Genomic DNA, 21,154 nt, shown 5'->3' on the forward strand with positions numbered 1-21,154 from the left:
CAGCTCCCACCGCACCCCCCTGTCCCCCCTCGCGCCTGTGCGGCTTCCCGGATCCACACCCCCTTGTGCCTCCGGCTTCCCCGCGTCCCCGCGCGCCGCCCAGCCCTCCCGGTCACCCGCGTTGAAGTTGCTGCCCTTAGGGGCCGCCCCCCGCCTGCCACCTGTGCGGCCGGACCGTCCAGCGTGTGTGCGACGCTGACCTCCTCACCCCCAGCTTAAATGCAAAGCCCCGAGCCTCAGCCCCAGGGTGTGGTCTTAGTGTGTTTCCAAAACACACAGTTGGTCCTGTAATTACCGACATCTCTGACTGTCAGACTGTCGTGAAAGTGGCAGTTGCTGTGTGAGTGTGTGAGAGAGAGAGAGAGTGAGAGAGAGAGAGAGAGAGAGATGGAGAGAGATGGATGGCTATTCTGTGCCGTGTCTTGTCTTTTTTCCTGGAGGAGGATCTGTGGTGGATTCATTTTCTCTGAACGTGGAATTCGGCAGAAGATTGTTCCTCTCTCTCCTCCGCATTCCTCCTCGTGCCGTTCCCTGCCTGGTTTGCAACATTACCTGTTAATACTGTTTGTGGGTGAGACTTGTTCTCGTCTCTCGCCCGCCAGCAGCAGTAGTTCGTGTCCCCTGGCGTGCGGAATACTGATGACATGCCTGAATCGTTGCAGTACCACGAAGTGCCGTTCTGGATACAGCAAAGATTTTTTTGGAATTTGTTTACATTCCCCCTCGCCGCCGTAAATGTATTGCGTTTGCTGTCCTTTTACTCCTTAGTCTTTATGCGGAAAAGGTATCAGTTAATTTTGTGTTCCTAGGTTTTGTAGCTTGTCTGACATTCCAGAGGAATGGGGTAGATAAGCTAAACGATTTTTCAATCGCTTGGGTGTTTGGGGACTTACTGCAAATCACTTTTGACTAATGTATCTCAACAAAAATACACTGATCCTTTTAATTCTTTAATTGTATTTAATGATAAAAACAGAAACTTTGTGTCTAGCACAACTTGATAATTGGGGCTTATTGGAAAGCCTGTTTGTAAAGTGTTGCAGTTAACTGAAATTGCCTGCTTGGCGTTCATAAAATGAGGTGATAGCACTTTCATTTATTTTTTTTTTAATGTGACATTCTTAGTCTATAATAATGAACTTCAAGTAAGGTTCTTAGCCCTGAAGTACATCTACCTACATATCAATATGATACAATTGTTAGCAATAGTAATAGCATTTTCCAACAGCCCTTTCTTCTGGGGAGCTAGGTGTTAAAAAGACACTTGGCTGTTGTTAGTCCCCGTTCAGGTTTTGGATGACCACGCTAGCAGTACGATTTCTTAACTCAGAGTCAGGGTTTCATTGTTTTAGCCGAGCAGTTTTGCTAGATAATATATTTTTAAAATTCCTTAAATCTTTAATAGTTATGTAGCTGCCTCAGAGGAAATTCTTGCTTTGTAAAATGTAAGCTACGTAGTATGAACTCTGGATTACTTGATAATTGAACAGAGGCTAGATTTTTCTCTCCTAAAAAGGTGGTTGATCAAAGGCAGGCATGATTAATAAGCTAATTCTAGTCGCCCCAGCAAAAATATATTGCAGGTGCTGAGTAAAATAAGTGAATGCAGTTTACTTCTGACAGATTACAGGTGACATTTAACATCATCAAACTTAAAATTCATTTCTCCAAACTTTCCCCCCAGAATGGATCAAAAAGTATATGTTAAGTAGCATCGCTCTTAAGATTATTTGGCGCATATTTGAAATGGTCATTTACCTTTACTTAGTAAGTAATTGAAGAGTCAAGAGGAATGCTTCTTTGATTTTACTCCTAGTCTCCTTGGGGAAAATACTGGACTACCATTTGTGGGAGGTTACTTAACTCATTAAGCATTGATGCGCTCGGCTGCTAGAACCTGTAATTTGCTCTTTGACTGTTGAAGGAAAACAAAATGATAATATTTGGACATACTAATTTTATTGTTAGTGGCATGCCCATTATTATTTTTGATCTCTCTCCTTTTCAGTTACTACACCAGAGTTTAGCCCAGTGCCTGTCTGTTACACAGTGGATACTTAATAAACGTTTTGAATAATTGAATGGCAAGGTCAGAGTTTTTTACTATTACATCACTTTGTAATTATGTGGCAAAAGTTTTGGAGGAAGTTGTTCATTGCTCTCAGCAGCAGTTTTCTCAAGTAGCTTGTATATTTGGAGGGTTGTTCATTGATTATTTAAACTGCTTTGAGAGCTTTGGGGAGAAAGTACAATAGACATGTCTTTTTGTGTTATGCTTTAGCTCATTGAATGGATTTGTTCTTAGAATGGATATTTGATGTATGTATCTTGTCAGCGTTCATGAACAATAGTTAGGATAATTCCTTGTGCATTTAAAGTTTCTAAAAATCATCATAAAAGTTCTTGGTTGTGTGAGCTCATCCTATATTATGATCAGTTCATTAAATTAGGTTAACTTTTTCGAGGAATATATTATATAGCAGAAATGGAAGGCATAATCCAATAATGTAACAATGGTTACTTAATATTTCAGTGGTGATACTACTGATGATGTTAATAGTTACTAACACGTAGTTTTTACTACTTGCCTGGCAGTTTTTTCTAAGACATTTAATTTTTATAACAACCTTTTTAGGTAGGTATTAATATTCCCATTTTGCAGACTAGGAAACTGAGGTTAAACTAAAATGACACAGCTACTAAGTGATAGGACTAGGTCTTGGCTCTTAATTATTTTATTTTTTAATTTTTTTAGCTGAGCCATCCTGCCTCCTGTTGGCAGCTCAGCAGCAACTCAGCTCGAGCCGGGAATCAAACCGGTGACCCTGTTGCTCAGGGCTTGCACTCTTGAGTGAGCTCTTAACCAACTGAACCACTCGGAAGCAAAGTTTTTTATAGACATTAAGTTAGTTTTAATGACAGCTCTGCAAGGTGTAGGTTAATTCCTAACTAGTATTAGGAAAGGAAGGCCCAGACAGCTTAGGTCCCTTTCCCAAGTGCACTCCCAAGTGATGAGGAAGGCTGGCATTTAAACCCAGGCCTCTGTGACTTGTAGTCTTTACTAAAATTCTTTTTCAAAGTACTAATTTGAGGTCCTATATTTGTTATTATATATTTAGAAGGCATACTTACAACAGCAAATCTCAAAATTTACAGCTGGCACACAGGATGGATAATGCCCACTTGTTATACAGGATTATACTTTCCTGCTCACTCGTTGTAGCTTCACCCTCTCCCACTCATGCAAGTATATTGGAATGCAAGTGAGTGACATTTGTAAAACTTTTTAAACAAGGAAATCATTCTTAGAATTTTGGTTCTTTACATATACACATTTCTTGTGGCACATCCTACATCCTAATAGTGGTACCCTGGGTGAGAGTGGCTGTTTTCAAAGACATTGGGTGATTTTATTTAAATAGAAGACCTAACGCAGATATTTTTATAGCTGTTCAATTTACTTTGAAAATACAATGTTCAGTGGTACTGTGGTATGCAGCACTGTGGAGCTTTCAATCTTGTGCACTTATTTTCTGTCAGGCAAGTAAGCTCTACTTGATGTATTCTATTTGGTGCATTCTATTTGGTATGCATGAAATCTAGACTAAGGCAGACACTTTCACTGTGTCTAGAATACTTTTTTTTAAATTTTTTTTTTTAGAATACTCATTGCAGTCAGAAATTGGCATGATCTCAGATAATTACACTGAATACTAATTTAGGTCAAAACAATTTTAGAAAACACTTGCTATGAAAAAATTATGACATATTTCCAGATATTACTATTTCTGTTCCTAGTGAAGGTACTAGAGAATTGAAGTTGCTGAATTAAATGAAACCTGAGATTTACTAGGTCTTGAAGTGGAATTTGTAGCTTGTTGACTTGTACTCTTATTGAGAGATTCTAGTCATCGTGAAATTTGAGTATGTGTGTACAGAAACATTACATTTAAGTCCTGATTTGCTTCCAGTAGTGGGGAGATTCTCAGCTTATCTATAAGATGGAAATAATAATGCCTCTGCTGTGTGCTTCACAATGTGCTTGTGAAATTTTTAGACTAATTTCAATCTAATACGATAGGGGAGGCAGAATATTATATTACTAAAATGGCAATTCTAAGTCGAGTGATCATTAAAGTTTTTTTTTTTTTTTTGCTTTTGATCATCTATTTCTTTGACACCTGGCACAATACTTGGTCTGTGATTGCCATTAATCATCCAAATGGTTGTTGAGCACACAAGCAGGGTTATATAACAACGAATAAAATGTTAGTGGTCTCTTCTTACAGTAGAGTAGAAGACAGAGAAATAGAAATAGACAGTGTGAAATAGTGGTGTGTGTTCCACAGGTACCTAATCTTATGAGTCAGGATAAAAGCCCATGTTGTAATGCCATCCAAACTAAGACCTGAAGAGTGGACCAGTCATCAGCCAGGCAAAAGGGAGAACACATTGGGGTAGGAAGAGGGAGACGCAGAAGCCTGGAGACAGAGCGGTCATGTGCATTTGAGAAAAGAAAGCTGGTTGTATGGGAGTGATGTGGGATGTAAAGGAGGCAGGGAAGAGGTAGACCCGAAGTCAACTAACTAAGGCTGGCTGCTTGAGTCAGGGTACCAAGTTCAGGTCAGTTTGGACTGAATGCTGTGGGGAAACCATTACAGGATTTTTAAGTGGGGAGAATGAAATACACAAGTTTGTCTTTTCAAAAGATTGTTCTGACAGATTTTGGAGAATGGATTGAGGGTGAAGTAAGATGAAATACAGGTAAGCAAGTTAAGAGGCTGTTGCTATAGTCCAGGAATTGATGGTGATCAGGACTCAAGTATTGACAATGGAGGGATGATGTTAAATCTGCAAGATTTGGTGATTTACTGGATGTGGGCACCATTGAGTTAGTAACTTTGCTTCAGTGGTAGAGTAGGAGATAGGTTTCCGCCAGAGGGCTTGCTACCACTGTTTCATATACAGTTGAGATGTTGCTTGGGGCTAAGGCAAAGTGAGATATAGTCTCAAATATGCAGTTTTAATTGACTCTCCACGTTGTTAGTCACGGAGTATGAGCTGACCCAGCTCAGAGAGGCTCTGACTATCACCCTGGAGACTCAGAGGCCTCCGTGAGTTAGGCATTCCGTTTCCACAGGAGCCCAGGGGCAAGCTCATAGCTGCTCTGTAACGGGTATGCCTGATCGCTGCGCCAGGGAGGCAGAGTCCCGAACTCAGGGGCGCCTCCAGATGGACGGAGCCTCCCTTGATCAGATGCTCCAATTAGTGAAATCACGAGTCACAGAGACTTGTCATCCAAAATCCAAAATGGTCAAAAGGGTTGTGGGGTCCCAAAGGTACTAACTGTTTTCTACATGCAGCCCTTCCTGTTAGTGAGAATCCCCTCTGGCACTTACAAGATGAGGAAGTACAGCCATATAACACATGATCCCCACTACACATTAGGACCTAGAGACAACAGCAGGAGGACATTGAATTGGCCCAAAGAGCCCCACCCACAAGTCACATTCATTCTCCTTTCCTACTGTAAATCCTGACTACACCCTATTCGCTGAATCTGGATGTCCCCTCCCTCCATGGGACCAGGTAGGATGGTGATAAGCTGGGTGCCTACATCCAAGAGAGCCATACAACTCTGAGTCCCTCAAGTTCCCTGGGCAGCCGCAGAGGGGCATGTGTAGCCTCCAGTCCCTCTTGGGGATCAGGGAGTCCTCAGCCCCATCTCTTATCATTTCCTCTGTAGAGCAGAAGAATTTGGAGGTGCAAGTAGAGAGGGATGGAGGGGGGACACAGAGGGAGAGAGCACTCTGTACCAGTAACCAGTCACTTTGGTCATTCCCTTGCAGGTCAGCCAGAAGAACTTCTGATCCTTGTGGTTTATGTAAAGCTCTATATTGGCAGCGGGGCCACCATTACGTACACAATGTGTTTTAGTTTTGGGGATCCCTTGGCTGAGCAGTCACAGCCACGTTGTCTTCTACCTGGAGACACAGGGCTTGTTTCCTGGTGACGCATCCTTCCTCTGCCAGCCCAGACGGGAATGAACAACCAGTTCACCATTTGGGTGGCTGCTGTCAGTCCCGCTTCTCACTGCTCAGTTTTTAAACATTAATTCAACTCTTCTTCATTGACAGGTAAGGCAGTGAGGGTCCTGATTCCCACCTTCTCCCCACTCACCACTAGGAGAGCTCTCCGATCCCAGGATGTATTCTCATTTTCCAGAACTCTGCCCATGGGGGCCTTTATCTTTCTTCTAGAAAGCCATGGCTCTGCCAGCATCCCATCATTGGTGCCAAAACTGTCTAGAACCATGACGGTCTGAGATCTTATCCTACTTGCAAGCTAATAAGTTACACTGCCACATCTTTGTGGATGTTGGTAGAAGGCACGAGACTCCCGGGGGAGAGCTGAAGGACAGCTTATGACTCTCAGGATAGCAGTAGCCAGACTATCAGCATTTGTGCTGGTTTCCTCATCCTTAGGTAACACTTGCGCACAGAGGGCTGTTACTGGAGAGAAGCCCTGAGTTTAGGGAACTCAGATCTTTTGCAGTGAGCAGAAGTGTGCCTGCCCTTTGCTCTAGAAGATACCTTGTATTATTATACTGGACAGTAAGTGTGCCTGTCCTTTGCTCCAGAGGGAAACGCTGTCTTTATATTGGGATGTCAGAAAAGTCATGACGCACGTTTGCGACAGATGGCACTAGTTCATTTTCGGAAGTACTGGAGTCATTCGCATCTATGTTATTGCTGTCATTTGACAGCTGACAGTTCTAGCTTCATTCTAAAAAAAAAATTGAGCAATTTGGTTGAATTTTGGAGATTTTGAAAATGGAAGACCAGACTGCATTTTCGCCATATTTTACTGTTTTACTTCCATAAAGGGAAGAACGCGCGTCAAGCTTGTGCAAAGTTGTATAAAGTTTATGGTGAAAATGATCTACAAGAACGTCAGTGCCAGCGATGGTTCACGAAATTCCGTGCTGGTGATTTTGATCTCAACGACATTCCTCAGTCAGGGAGGCCCACCGAGGTGGATGATGACAAAATAAAGGCATTGATCGAGTCAAACCCACGTTACACAACATGAGAGATTGCAGAAACATTGAACATCCATCATTCAAGGGTTCACGGCCACATGAAGAAGCTGAGATACGTAAGCAAGCTCGATATTTGGGTTCCGCATGAACTCAAAGAAGTTCATTTGACGGTGCATATAAACATCTGCAATGTGCTCATTAAACGTGAGGGAAACAATCCTTTTTTGAAGCGACTGATAACTGGTGATGACAAGTGGATTGTTTACAACAATGTGGTGCACAAACGGTCTTGGTCCCGACGTGATGATTCGCCTCAAACGACATCGAAAGCAGACATTCATCAGAGGAAGGTTCTGCTCTCAGTGTGGTGGGATTTTGAAGGTGTCGTGTTTTTCAAGCTCCTACCAAGGAACCAAACAATCTATTCAAATGTGTACTGTCAGCTATTGGGTAGTTTGAATGAATCCATCATCCGGAAATGTCCAGAGCTTGTTAATTGTAAAGGAGTTGTGTTCCATCGTGACAATGCGAGACCACACACAAGTGTGATCACCCATCAAAAATTATTGGAGCTTGGATGGGGTGTGTTGCCACACCCACCACACTCGCCTGACCTTGCGCCGTCGGACTTCCACGTGTTTCACTGTCTTCAACACTCCTTGCGTGGTATAACGTTCAATTCAGATGAGGCTGTAAATCAGCACCGTGTTCAGTTTTTCTCAAAGACGAGTCCTTCTATGAACGAGGAATTATGAAGCTCACTGAAAGATGGCAAAAGGTTACCGAACAAAACGGGCAATATATCATTGATTGACCTTTGTTCTTTATATAAATAAATGACCTTTGAAAAACATAGACAAAATACGTCATGACTTTTCCAACAACCCAATATTTCAAGGTTGTTTGCTGCATATTATATCCTTGAAAATATAGTCCAGAGCAAAGGGCAGCCGATACCTCTGCTTGGAACGTGTTCAGAAAACATAGACCTTGAGAATTGCTTCCCAGCATATGTAAATTATACCTCAGTAAATTGGACTGAAAAAAAGTGCCTGGCATCTAGTAAGAACACAATACATATTATTAGTCATTTCCTTGATCTATTTTTGGGGGGCAAACCTATATGCAGTGACCTTGGTGGAATTTTGAGATTAATTTTCTCCAAGGCAGGTTGGTAATGAATAACATTTACTCAAAAAGAAATGACTAACGTGTTCAGACATCTTTTGATTTGAACTAAAGCATTTGTGGTCTTTTAAGAACTTCAGGGACATTAAGTTAAAATGAAATATGAGAAAACCACCTTGGGTTGCAATGTATGAAATTACTTTGCTTTTGTTTATATCGGCCTGCATACAGTTCTCTACTGAAAATTCTGGCAGATTCTAGCAAAACAGTGTTAATTATGCACAACATTTTAAAGTGAGGTTTCTTTTCCTTTAGACTTTGGGACGATGTAGATTTAGGGGAGTAAGAGAGGTTAGCATAATAAGGTGGAGGGAGGTTTAAAAAACACTTGCAATTTTTCATGTTTTTATTAAGGGACGGGGTGAGACTCCACTTTATCAATTAGCATCACCTAATTCCTCCCTTCCAGTTATTTTCTGTAAACAAGCATTTGAAAAATATTATTTTGAACACTTACTGAAGATTATTTGTTACATTTGAACTTGTTTTGACTTAAATATTTAATGTGTTCTAGTATTACATAAATATATTTACTAAGTTGCTTTTAAAAGTACAGAGAAGTCAGCTTCATATATTCTATTCGAGTTACAGTGAACATGAATGTACCGATTTGGAAATGTAAAATAATCTTCTAGCTATGGTGGCGCTAATTCTAAGTTGCTTGCTAGTGGGTAAAAGTGGGTTGATGCCTGAGAATCCAGGGGTGAACCATTTTAGAAGTAGTCTTTGATAATTGGGACTTCCTCCATCTATTAAAAATGTGAATATATTAAACTAAAGCTTTTTATTTTTATTTATAGAACAGTATGTTGAAGCAATAGTAGAACTATGTAGCCTGGGGTTGGCAACTTTTTGCAATGGGTGTGCCAGAGTTCCATTATAGTATGTGTCATGGTGACAACAACTGGTCAGTGTTCTGTCTTTGGTATGTGTCACTGACCCCTTCTTAGTAGTCTCTGAGCTTATTAAATATGTGTCTTTTAAGGACTTCATTTTAGCTGATTTTCAGTGTTCTTTTCGTTATTTATAAGTGACTTTTTAAAATAGTGTATATTATTTTATTAAAATCAAATTTAATTTTTTAAACCATTCTCAGTTTGCCTAGGTTGGGTAAGTAGATAAACTTATGCATTTAAGTAATTTAAAAAATATTTAAGTACTTCAGAATTTTTCCTAGTTGAGGTATACAAGCAAACTTTTTGTGAAGTTTTTTCACTGCGTCTGGCCTCTCAGAGCCCTTTGAGGATCTTATTGGGGCCTCGCAAGTAAGAGGTGAATGAACTGTCTTTTAAAATGTGTAAGTAGTTTAGAGTATTATAGGAAACTGCCCTCAAGTCATAAAGTAGGTTAAACAGGTGCTCTGAGACGATTCATTCCACCCAGGGAGCTTTTCCCCCTTGTAGCAAGTTACATTACACAGCATCTTATTAACTAATTGACTGTACCTACTCTTATATACACCTTTCCTTCATCCTCTGTAAAATCGAAACTGTAAGTAACCTTTTCATGAGTTAGCTGGCAGTACTGGAAAAAAGACTGCCAGGAACTATTCATTACTTGAATAGTAGTCAGTAGATATAAATATTAAATGTGTTCTGGCATTTCACAAGTATATTTACCAAGTTGTTTTTAAAATTACAGAGAAGTCAGCTTCATTTATCCCATTCATTTGGGTTAAGGTTCAGCTCCTCCTGTTTAGATATGGCCTTGCTGGATTTCTGTCTGAGAGTCCTGGAGCAGGCTTTGGAGAGGCCTGCTCAGGTCTTTTTAATCTCTGGTATAGGAATTGACTGCACATGGTCCAGGTTTGGAACATGTTTATTAACCCAGTAAGCTCCCTTCCCCTATCATACTTCATCTTATTATCTATCATACCTCAGGCCCAGGCAAACACCTGCTTTTTATTTCTCCAGATGTTCCTCGTTTGGACGTTTCTTATAAGTGAAATCATGTGATATATAGTATTTTTGTGTCTGGCTCCCTTCACTTAATGTTTTTGAGGTTCATCCTTGTTGTTGAGTGTATCAGTAATATGTTCCTTTTTATTGCTGAGTAGTATGGATATCAGTTATATGGACACACCACATTTTGTTCATCCATTTATCAGTTGATGGACATTTGAGTTGTTTCTACTTTGTGACTATTATTAATAATGATGCTGTGAACATTTGCCTGAAAGTATTTGTGTGGCCTTATGCTTGTTTTCATGTCTTTTGGGTAGATGCCTAGGAATGGAATTATTGGGTCACGTGGTCAATTTATGTTTAATATTTAAAGAAACTGCTAAACTATTGTCCAGACTATATCATTTTACATCCCACCAGCAGTGTGTGAGGATTTTAATTTCTCCAAATCCAGCACTTGTTGTCTTTTTGGATTATAACAGTTTTAGTGAGTGTGAAGTGCTGTATCATTGTGGTTTAAATTTGCATTTCCCTAATGATGTTGAACATCTTTTCAAGCCATTTTCTTTCTTTGTGTGTGTGTGTGTGTGTGTGTGTGTGTGTGTGTGTGTGTGTGAAGTGTCTATCAACTTTTTTGCCCATTTTTAATTGAGTTGCCTTTTTCTTGAGTTGTTAAGTTCTCTTTGTATGTTCTGGATCCAAGCCCTTGATCAGATACATGATTTGCAAATATTTCCTCCCATTCTGTGGCTTGTCTTTTTACTCTCTTAATGGTGGGTGCAAGGATTTTGAATTATGGTGGAGTCCACTTTATCTTTTTTTTTGGTTTAAAGATCATGCTTTTGGTGCTGCCTTCAAGAAATGTTTGCCTAACCCAAGCTCATGAAAATTATTCCTACATTTTCTTCTAAAAGTTTTATAATTTTAGCTCTTACATTTAGGCCTATGATCATTTCAAATAAGTTTCAGATATAGTGTGAGGTAAATTTCTAAGTTCATCTTTTTGTATATGGATATCTAGTTGTCTCAGCACCATTTGTTGAAAAGACCCTCCTTTTCCCCTTTGAATTGCCTTGGTAGCTTTGTTGATAATCAGTTGACCATAGATATTTATTACTTATTTATTATTATTTATTATTATTATTCTGGACTCTCGTTTCTGTTTCATTGATCTACACACCTATCCTCCTTGCCAGTACCACATGTCTTGATTACTGTAGCTTTTCATACCATATTTTAATAACGGTAATAGCATTCTTCTTTTCTTGTAAAAATATATGCTCATATTTATAAAAAAATTAAAACAGTAGAGAAAAGTAAAAGAAGCAAGCAAAAGTCACCATTTAAGCAGCCCCTGTTTTGGTGAGTGCGCCCCAGGCCTCTGCACTCCACGCGTGCTGTAAGCGTGCACACATGCCCGCACAGTGTACATAAAGGCACATCAGTGTTTGCCCACACTCATTGTTCTGGTGTGCTTTTTCAGTGAATACGCTTATTGTCAGCTTTAAGAGAGGACTGATTATTTTCTTTCTTCAGGCACTTTTGTAATCCTATGAGTTTTTACTGACATAAACTTCGGAGGAGAGCGAAATTCTTTGGGCTAAGAACTATGAATGCTTTTTTATTGGTAGCATGTTAAATGGAATTTATTTCTCACTCCATCTGCTGAAAGATGACAGACAGTAAAGCAAATTTTTAAGTGTGTGCTCTGTGAATGGATGGTAAATTATGTGTGAAACTTTAACAAAATAATCTTGAAATCCATTTTTAAACATTTAAAGTTTCCATAAATATGCTTTTGAGTATTAGATTAACGTTTTGGCAGTTGTGATAAGGAATGTGGAGCCAGTAAATATATATGTGTGGTGATGGAGTTTTACTTGCCGTCATAGCCCATACTTGAGCTGGGTTTTACCATAACATGGTCAAAGGAGTAATGAATGACCTTTGCTCTTTGTGGATTCAGCCTTGTCACCCTGATGAAGTGGCTTCCTGAGCTACTTTCAGTAACCTTCATGGAACTGGGACCAAACCCCGAAACACTTCTGAGTGGAGGTCAAGTCCCAGAAATTCCTGACATTCACATTTTTCTTGTAGTATGATTTTGTATGATGAATACATGGTTTCAAATCACATTTAAAGGTGTAACAGGTATAGGAGACTGTGCAGTTTATGCTGAATTTTAAGATTAGAATTTAATCTCTGGCAGTGGGGAGCCATTAAAGGTTTGAGTTTGGGGAGTGGTATCAGTCAACTTTTAGACAGCCATCCTCACCTTGGCAATCTGGTGTTTGAAAAAGGCGTGCTTAAATTGTGTGGGAAGCTGGATTGCTCCATGAAATTATATAAAGGAGGTTTTTGGTACAAGATTTTAAAAAGTTAAAACATGAAAGAGGAAATTTTCAGATGACAAATGGACTCTTTGCAGAAAGGAAAGCAGCACACTGAAGTGATAATGGTAGATAACTGTGTGTGGTGGGATTATGGATTTTTCTTCCTGCTTTTTGTGAAAAATTTAGATAAACGTTGAATATATTATGCAATAAGATGTTAAAATGGAACTCTCTTATTCTGAGTTTGGTCCTAAGCCAGTAGATACACATTTCTAGAATGAGTTGTAAGAACACCATGCTGGTCTTGCAAAAGAAAGAGCCAGAAAATGGATCTGGTGACTTCTCACACCTACCCTATCTGTTGGTATAAAAAGACTCAGGAAGTTGGAAATCAGAAGAATTTTTGAACTGAGCTGTTGGAAATTGGAGAAGAGTTTTTGAACCATGTTGTTGGTGTGCTAGGAGTTTCCCCTAATCTCCACCCCCCAACTTGGAGTACTCCCCCCCAAGTACAGGGGCTTTATGGTAACCTTGGAGAGCTTAATATGAAACTCATGCACTTTGGGGGCCACAGAGGGTGGATGTCTGTCTCACTCATGCCTGGATGAAAGGGACTGTCTGCTCTGAATCATAGCAAAGTGACAGGTTACTGTGCAGGTGGACTGCCCATCCTCCCGAAGGTCTTGGGGGCAAGGGGTGCATGTCTCCCCTAGACCGAATGAGCGCCCCTAGTGAGTGAAGGCGCTAGGATCAGGGTGGTATGGGGTGGAGGGGCAGGATTGGTACCTGGATTCCCAGAAGAGATGCACTGTTCTGCATCAAGGGAATCGCAGTGAGAGATCCCCAGGGCTAGAGTGGTGAGAGCATCCAAGGAACCCCTGAAAGCACTCTGACAGATAAGTCTTAAACGCTGAGCCAGGAGAGCGCCCATAACCTCTAGTGACTCGGACTTGCCCCACCCAGGGCTTAAGGTGGAAGAGACGACAGCCTTGGGGCCAGCCTGCTGCAGGCAGAGCTGGGACAGAAGCTGTAACCTGGAATGAAAAAGCTTGACAATTATATAAACTGGGCCTCTCAATGTCTAAACTCAGGGCATTTTTGTAACTTGAAATTGACCAGTCATAGGCTTGCCCAAAAAACAGTTCAGGGACTTTAGCTGTCACCACAGAATACCTTTAAAGGACAGTGGTGGACGAAAGTTGCTTTTGCCTTTACATCCACAGGTTCTGCTGGTTCAGGATAATGGTTACAATGATTTTTCTGATAAAAATATCAGTGAAAGTGAATTTTTATAAGAATGTGTTCATTGAGGCATTTTGTCATGAAAAAAAGTGTCATCAACGTTCAGACCAGGCAGACCTGTGCTGAGTCAGATCAACCCCTTTTAGCGCTGACATGAGGTAAGTAAACCAAGTTTTGAGGTTTATTTTCCTCATTTTTAGAAATGCGGGGTTTTATAAACCCTACTTTTTATAAATAGGGTAACATCCCCTGTTTTGTAATGTTTTATGAAAAAAATTATGGTCTGTGGCGAAATGCGTGATGCACAGTATGTGTTCACAAATATTAATAACCTTCTTCTCTCCTTATAGCAAGTCTCCCGTAGTTTTAAAATATGTTCTCACTCTCAACATGTGTTTTTCTTCCTCTAAATGTATTCCTCAAAAATACCAAATGGATTAGCGGATTCAGTATGACTACAGGATGCTATCAAGGATGTAAGAAATGTGAGGTTTTAGTACAGCTAAAAATTCCACTTTGGATTTGAAATGTGAAAGATTTTCCGAAAGAATAAAAAGTGGTTTTACATATGTGTTGGTTTTTAGTGAGGAAGCATACAAATTAGGGGTCTAAAGAAAAGGTAGGCCTAGGAGGATAATGTTTTCATGACTGTTCTTGGAGCAATTTGGAATGTATACAACAAAAAGAAAGCATCTTGTCGCAGAGAGAACATCTTGTAAGAACTTTTTTTGACTGATACATTTTAAAATGATTTGGTATTTTGTCATCTCTTCTTTCTGGATGTTCTCTTGTACTTGATTAATGTCCACATTTTATATTTTTAAACTTAATTTTGTTTTTAATGAATAGGCACCTCTTAAATGTATCTAAAGCTGATATATATCATCTTTAATGTCACAGTATCTTTATTGCTTATACTCTGTACCTCAGAGTTACATTTGTAGCATAGTTAAGTTTTGCTTATTTGTAGAAATGGGTTTAAATTAGGAAGGAAGGTATTTATACTTGGCTTTTTATTTGAGCCCAGAATATTCTTTATAATTCATTTAAGGGTCTTTGGTTGCAAATTGTAGAAACTAACAGGGTAATGTGGATGGAAAAGGAATTTTGGGGGATAATGGCAGGTAGCTCACAGAGTAGAATCCGTGTTCAAAAACGAGCAGTTAACCAAAGGAGGCTGAGCATCAGGAAAATACAGCCCAGATTATGTTGCAGTAACAGTCTGGCTGGGGCGCTGTGACACTGGCCTCTTGTTGCTGCCCCGTGAGTGATTTCTCAAGTATCCCTGGTCTTTGGGCCGTTCCCTCAAGATAGGAAGTTGTGAGGGTGAAGGTGCAGTGTTTGTGGGCTGACCTTTCCTGACCTCCACACTTGTACCTCGTTGACCCTCCAGGTCCTCATTTGCAGGCCCTGGCCTGGCAGACTTAACATGGCCAAAGCTGAACTGCTTTTTCATAACCCCATACTTGTTCTTTCCCATCCAGGCAGGTTGTCCTAGAAGTTGTTCCATAATTTGGTTTTGTCTTTCATGTCGTCTTATAAATCGAACCACCGTTAAACATAAGATACTGTTGTATCACATTCAGGGGGCAGATAATATCTGTTAATTTTTTGGTGCTACTAAGTGGGATCCCTCAGTTAAGAGGGTGTCCACTAGTTCTCTCCACTGTAAAGGCACACCCCTCCCCTCCCCTCCCTTCCCCTTTTTTACTTTTTAGTCTGGTGAGGCCCCACTTCCTGGTTCTTAGATGGCTGCCTTGTAGGTGTGTCCTCATATTGTAGAAGGGCAAGGGAGCTCTCCGGGAACTCTTATAAGGGCACTAATCCCATTCATAAGGGCTCTGCGCTCATGACCTAATCACCTCCCAGAGGCCCCACCTGGTATCATCATCTTGGGGATTGGTTTTCAACATTGTAATTGGCGGGTGGGGGGAGGGGGTAGTGCACAGACATTCAGTCTATTTTAATTACATTTCCCTTTTTAATTAATAAAAAACCTGTAGTGTAATACTTTAAGACCATGCAAATATATGGTTCCCCAAACTGTTCACCTAGTAATTTAGCACTGGAGAGAGCATACACTAAAATAATAATAGCTGTTAATGTTTCTGAATAATAGCTGTCAATTGTTATTAAGAAGTTATGGAACAAAAAACTCCAATGTTAGTGTTCAATTCAGTAATGATAAGTAAATGATTCATTATCATAAACTTCAAATCTTGAATAGTAGCTGATTTAATCAACAATAATTATTCCCTAAGTTGGAGTTTAAAGGTAATAATTGATGGATATTTGGTATAATTGTATGACCAATTTTATATTTAACTTTAAGAAAAATAAGACTAGTAATGTCTGTAGAAAAGGGTACAGTAGAAGGAGGCTGGATGCACTGGCTAAAATAAATGATGATCTGTTCACTTCAGTGATAAGTGTTTTCTCCTTGTCTGTCGTTCAGCACAGATCATTAGCAATTTTCTCCATATTTATAGTTTCAGTACATACAGAGTTTTTTGGGTTTTTTTCCTATTTTTACTAGCAGCTTTTAAAATGTTTCCCTCTTAATTCAATGAAGGCAGGTCTACTTCCAATTAACTGAAAATTTGTCATGTTATATGAAATCTATTGTTCTAGATAGAATGAATTCCTAGAGAGTAAACTAAACCAGAAGCTATACAGTGAAAGCTAGAATACAAGATACTTTATATTTGGTAGAAGTTAAGTGAAAAGAGGGAAGGTAGATGTACAGATTTTTGTAAGGTTTTAGTGAATGAGCAGAGCAGTAAGTGGTAAAACAGCAAGGATGTTATGAGTTAATGTTTTCAGACTTAATTTTATCTACCTATTATGTTGAAAATTTATTTTAAAATCATATTGTTTATTTTTTTCCAGTCTGAAATATCTAGGTAAAAATTACCAATGATATTAAAGTATTCATACCTCAGCAAAGTATTTCAGTGATGCATTCATTCAGTTTGTGTTTATCTGTTAAAAATGATTTAAGAGCCAGCCGAGTGGCTCAGTTGGTTAAGAGCTCGCTCGACTACGAGCTCTGAGCAACAGTGGTTCAAGTCCCAGCCCGAGCTGAACTGCTGCTGAGCTGCCAACAGATGGCTCAGCTAAAAAAAAAAAAAAGATTTAAACTAAGATGTTTAAGTCTGTGAAATAAAGGTTACATACTAATTTCTTCTCTTTATAGCTTGCAGAAGTTTTAATTTGATTTGCTTCCTATTCTTGCGTTTATACTGTTTTGAGAATAAAACACTCAAATATGCTGTTTTGAGTGTGTAGTAAGTACAAAATAGTATGTGTGCATGTTGACCATGCTTTCAGAAAATTCCTTCGTACTACATAAAGGCAACATGAGGCAATATACATGTATACGTACACCAAAATCTGGAAATACTAAATGTTTTCACTTCATTATCTCTGCAAAACCTCTAAATGTTAGGAAAAACAAAGATCCACTAAAGAATTACACACTTTTTTGAGAAATTGGATTAACTTACATGATGTGATGCTTTCATAGTTGTGTGAATTGATGTTTTATTTGTTGAACCATTAGATATCATGTGGCTACTAGTAGACATTTCATTCTTAGGAACAGCCCAGCCCGTAAGACATGTAAGGTACTTTCAATAAGGGAAGTTTTAATAGACGCTGAAAAAAATCCACTTCATGCCAGGATATGTAGTGTGTTGGACTATGTGTTTTAAAGATAAAGCTTTAACACATAAATATACACTCTTTGATTATTAAAGAATAATTTTTAGAATCATGCATGTTCTTTTTTGGAAGTGTTTCCCCCTCATTTGGTTTGTAAATTCAGGCTTGAATAGTCAAAATCTGAAATTATCTAAACTCCAATAAGTAGAAATTAAGGAAGGGCAAGCAGATTAAGGTTCAAATGTGTATAACGAATGGGATACTAGTTGAAAAAATGAGCTTGGTTTTGTGTGTAGTGGGACTGACAAATTCTATCCATCTTTCTGTGGTATTCTTGATGTTGCCTCAGTCTCAGTTTAAGCAAGTCTTTTTTCTAAAGGGCTTCCATGTTAATCTATTCCTTACCCCTTGTTAACAATCAGACAGATAGTGTTGAAAATGCCTCTTAGGAGGAGAGAATGTTCTCCTTTTCCAGGTTAGCCAATATGTTCATACAAATCCTTAAAAAAAATTGTTGTACTTAATTTAAAGCATATGAAAACTGTCTTGGAAGTTGTTAGTGATGATGGTGTGTTTTTAAACATTACAAGGCAAACTCAGCCGTCATCACTTCTAGCTTTCTGACACTGTCCTCTAGCTGTAATTCAATTACTCCCTCATCTGTTTTCCCGTAGCAGTTTATCCACAGAACTCCACTGGAGTACAGCGTTTTACTTAATTACTCCGTATTGTAATTTGTTTACATGTCATCATCTCCTGACTTTGAGCTTCTGGAGGGCAGGTCTTGCTTGCCCAGCATTTTGTACTCAGCCCTGCCTATAGCATTGAATTGCCATTAGGAAGCATTTCTGATGGTTTAAGATTATGTGGCAAAGCATTTTTTATAGTTGTTTAAAAAATCTATCATTTGGTTGCTACCAAGACAGATAGCTGAACAGTAATATCATATATCAGATATACACTATCTCTCCAAAGTGGTTATCTGTGCTCATTGTAATTTTGACAGCCTGGAAAAACCTTATCTATAAAAACCTGGTGATAATGTTCGAGTATTTTATTTAAAGTCCATCACATTTTTCTAAAATTACCCATTTTTCTAAATGTTATCAGTTACCTGCTCATCTGTATATTGATCTCTCCTTGTTGTTCTTCTCCCTAAACAAATCCTTTTAGCAGAATAACTAATCTTATGGGGCCATAACTCCAAACAAATCGCACTTATTTCAGTCTCCTTAAACCTTTTATCATGTTTGTTGATTCAGTCTTCTACTGTCCAGTATATACACAGTGGAGACTACAGTGTGTCACCCATTGTGCTTAGTGCAGGGGGTACAGTAACAACGGACAGGCTGTGATGACCACATTCAGCCCCAGGAAAGAGCCAGACATTTTAATGAGTGAAGTGATGTGCTGTGGGGCCCATGAGAAGACACTTAACCCACACTTGGGTTATACTCTCATGTCACGCTGTCCTGCTCCCTAAGTTTCTATTATAATTGTTGTCTGGAACAGTAATCCAGTGTGTATAGAACTGTTATGGACTTGTTACTTTTTATATAAGAGCATGAAAGTATTATTTCCACTGGAAGTCATTAACCACTTACAGGATAAAAATCGTCTTATTTCTTTGTATCACAAGCACTGCTGGAGAAACAGTAAAGATTTTAATAATTGTTGAATTAACAAACAGAAACTCCATTATACTGGTGCTGCGTAAGCTGTTGGGCTCTTAGAACTACAAGGATGGTAGTGACAGCCCTTACGCAGAGGGGGTGCGGTTGGCCTAATGGGACAGGTGAGACCCGGAAGAAGAGCTGCACCATGTGTAATAGGTGCCCCTCATTCTTTGTGTCTCTCAGTCTTATGAGTTGGTATCATCTCCCTGTCCACAGATGAAGAAATTAAGATTCTTGCCCCAAGTTAGAAAGCTAGTGTGCTCTTTCTGTCAAATTGCATGGGGATCCTTATTTTCTCAGGAAGATGATTAAATATTTGTTTTGGTCATTGAGCTCTCTGGAATGAGGAGAATAATGTGTTATAACCAGGCATGGAGCCGCTCTTTGAAACTGACAGGCCAGACGTGGGTCAGGTGTGTAATGCTGGCCTGGTGGACATGCCGCGCAGCCTGAACTACATGGCGCACTGGCTGATGTCATGTGGAAGCAGCACAAATTACCTTTACATCAGCCCGATTTTGCAAATTGTTTCTCTAATTTTAATGAGATGTTAAGGATTGAGAAATTTTAAAAGTGGGGTGTGTGCATTTGATTGTATGAGTTGATCCTAGTTTTCTTTTGCATGTGTTGATGTTTCTCATTCTAGTATATGAAACAAGACTTTTTTAAAAAAAATTGCATAGGTGACTCAAAATAGAGCCATCTGCATTTTGAAATTTGTGCTACGCAGTTCAGACCCAGAAGTTTGAGAACATGTTGCAGTTAAATATATGCTTTCATAGAACATTATCTCGATTTTTGGTACTTTAGTATTTTGCTACTAAACACTTGCTTGTGTTAGATATTTCCAGCAATAGAAAAAAATAGCTGTGGTGAATTAAGATGTGAATTTAGCTCTGGGACTTTGGATTTTCCAGCGATGGACTGGTCTGTGCTTCTGTTATTATTAAGTGTACTTTTCAGAGGTGCTCTGTGCTGTGCCACATTGTAGAGAAGGACATGGGTGGATGGACATTGTATTCTTTGCTTTCAAAAGAGATCATTTCCCTTTTGCTTATATAGGTTAGATCTATTGACATTTATGCATTTTTTTACACAGGTTAGGTCTGTTATGTTTACTGTTCAGTAAATGTGAACAGTCGCCTGCTTTCGTCCTGGTTGTATTGCTGACAGTACGGCATGAGCATCATTTTTATGCCTTGGCCAAATTGTCGTACTTCTTTCTAAGTTTAGATCTGCTTCCAGCATTTTGTCCATTGCGTTCTCAATGCCATCAGATACATCCAAGAGTTCCTTTAATGTGAATTCTTTTGCTTGTGTTACTTCTTCTAGGACATCTTCATCTGTTTCATCATAACCACTTTCCTCATTTATGTTTGCCTTCACAAAGGTTCCTTGACTGTATGTATCTGTAGTCTCCCGAATGGCATGGCGGCCGTGGCAGCGTTCTCCCAGCCAGCCATTTCTTCTGTAACGCCATGTATGGTCCATTAGAACTTGACTTCTAGTGTTACCGTTTTTGTTTCTTTGATGCACTTTTATCTTTGTTGGCAATTCTCTGTTTGGTTATCCATTTTTGTAAAAATATCACATGGGTTTGTCACTGGGAGACGAGGTAACACAACTACACACTTTGCAGTCTGTGCATGATTTGAATAAGAGATGTTCAGTGACTGATCACTGACAGACTTTGAGAGAAGTGATAAGTGATGTGATTAGTCACCAATGTACAAGATTAGAGAAAATTATAAAACTATAAAGCACCCTATGCTTTCAGTATCTTTATTTCTCATTACATTTTAAAGAGACTGCTAGACAGTTTAGAAAAAAACATCTTTATGGATATGGTTAACCAATAATAATAGTAATGTTCCCAAGACCTGGTGATCATCATCTAGCCCTTGCCTCAGGTTTTCCAGTTACGTTGTGATTTATTTTTAAAGGGATCATTTTTAATTTTATAGAAGTTAGTGGGGAAATAGTGTTTATTTTATGAAAGTTACATTTGCAGAAAGGAATATTATAACCATTATTACTTGAACGGAGTTTTTTCCTAAAACATAATTCTCACTCCCTTGCCCCCCCCTCCCCTTCCCTGCCTTCATG

The 21,154-nt window shown here is 39.2% G+C and overlaps 1 protein-coding gene across 1 annotated transcript in view; it reads left to right on the forward strand.

The window, feature by feature from the left end:
- Positions 1-21,154, forward strand: part of CYRIB (CYFIP related Rac1 interactor B) — an 84,363-nt gene that overhangs the window by 707 nt on the left and 62,502 nt on the right. The gene's annotated exons all lie outside the window — the stretch shown is intronic.

This window comes from Hipposideros armiger, unplaced genomic scaffold (assembly GCF_001890085.2).
Source record: "Hipposideros armiger isolate ML-2016 unplaced genomic scaffold, ASM189008v1 scaffold_78, whole genome shotgun sequence".
Lineage (NCBI taxonomy): Eukaryota > Metazoa > Chordata > Mammalia > Chiroptera > Hipposideridae > Hipposideros > Hipposideros armiger.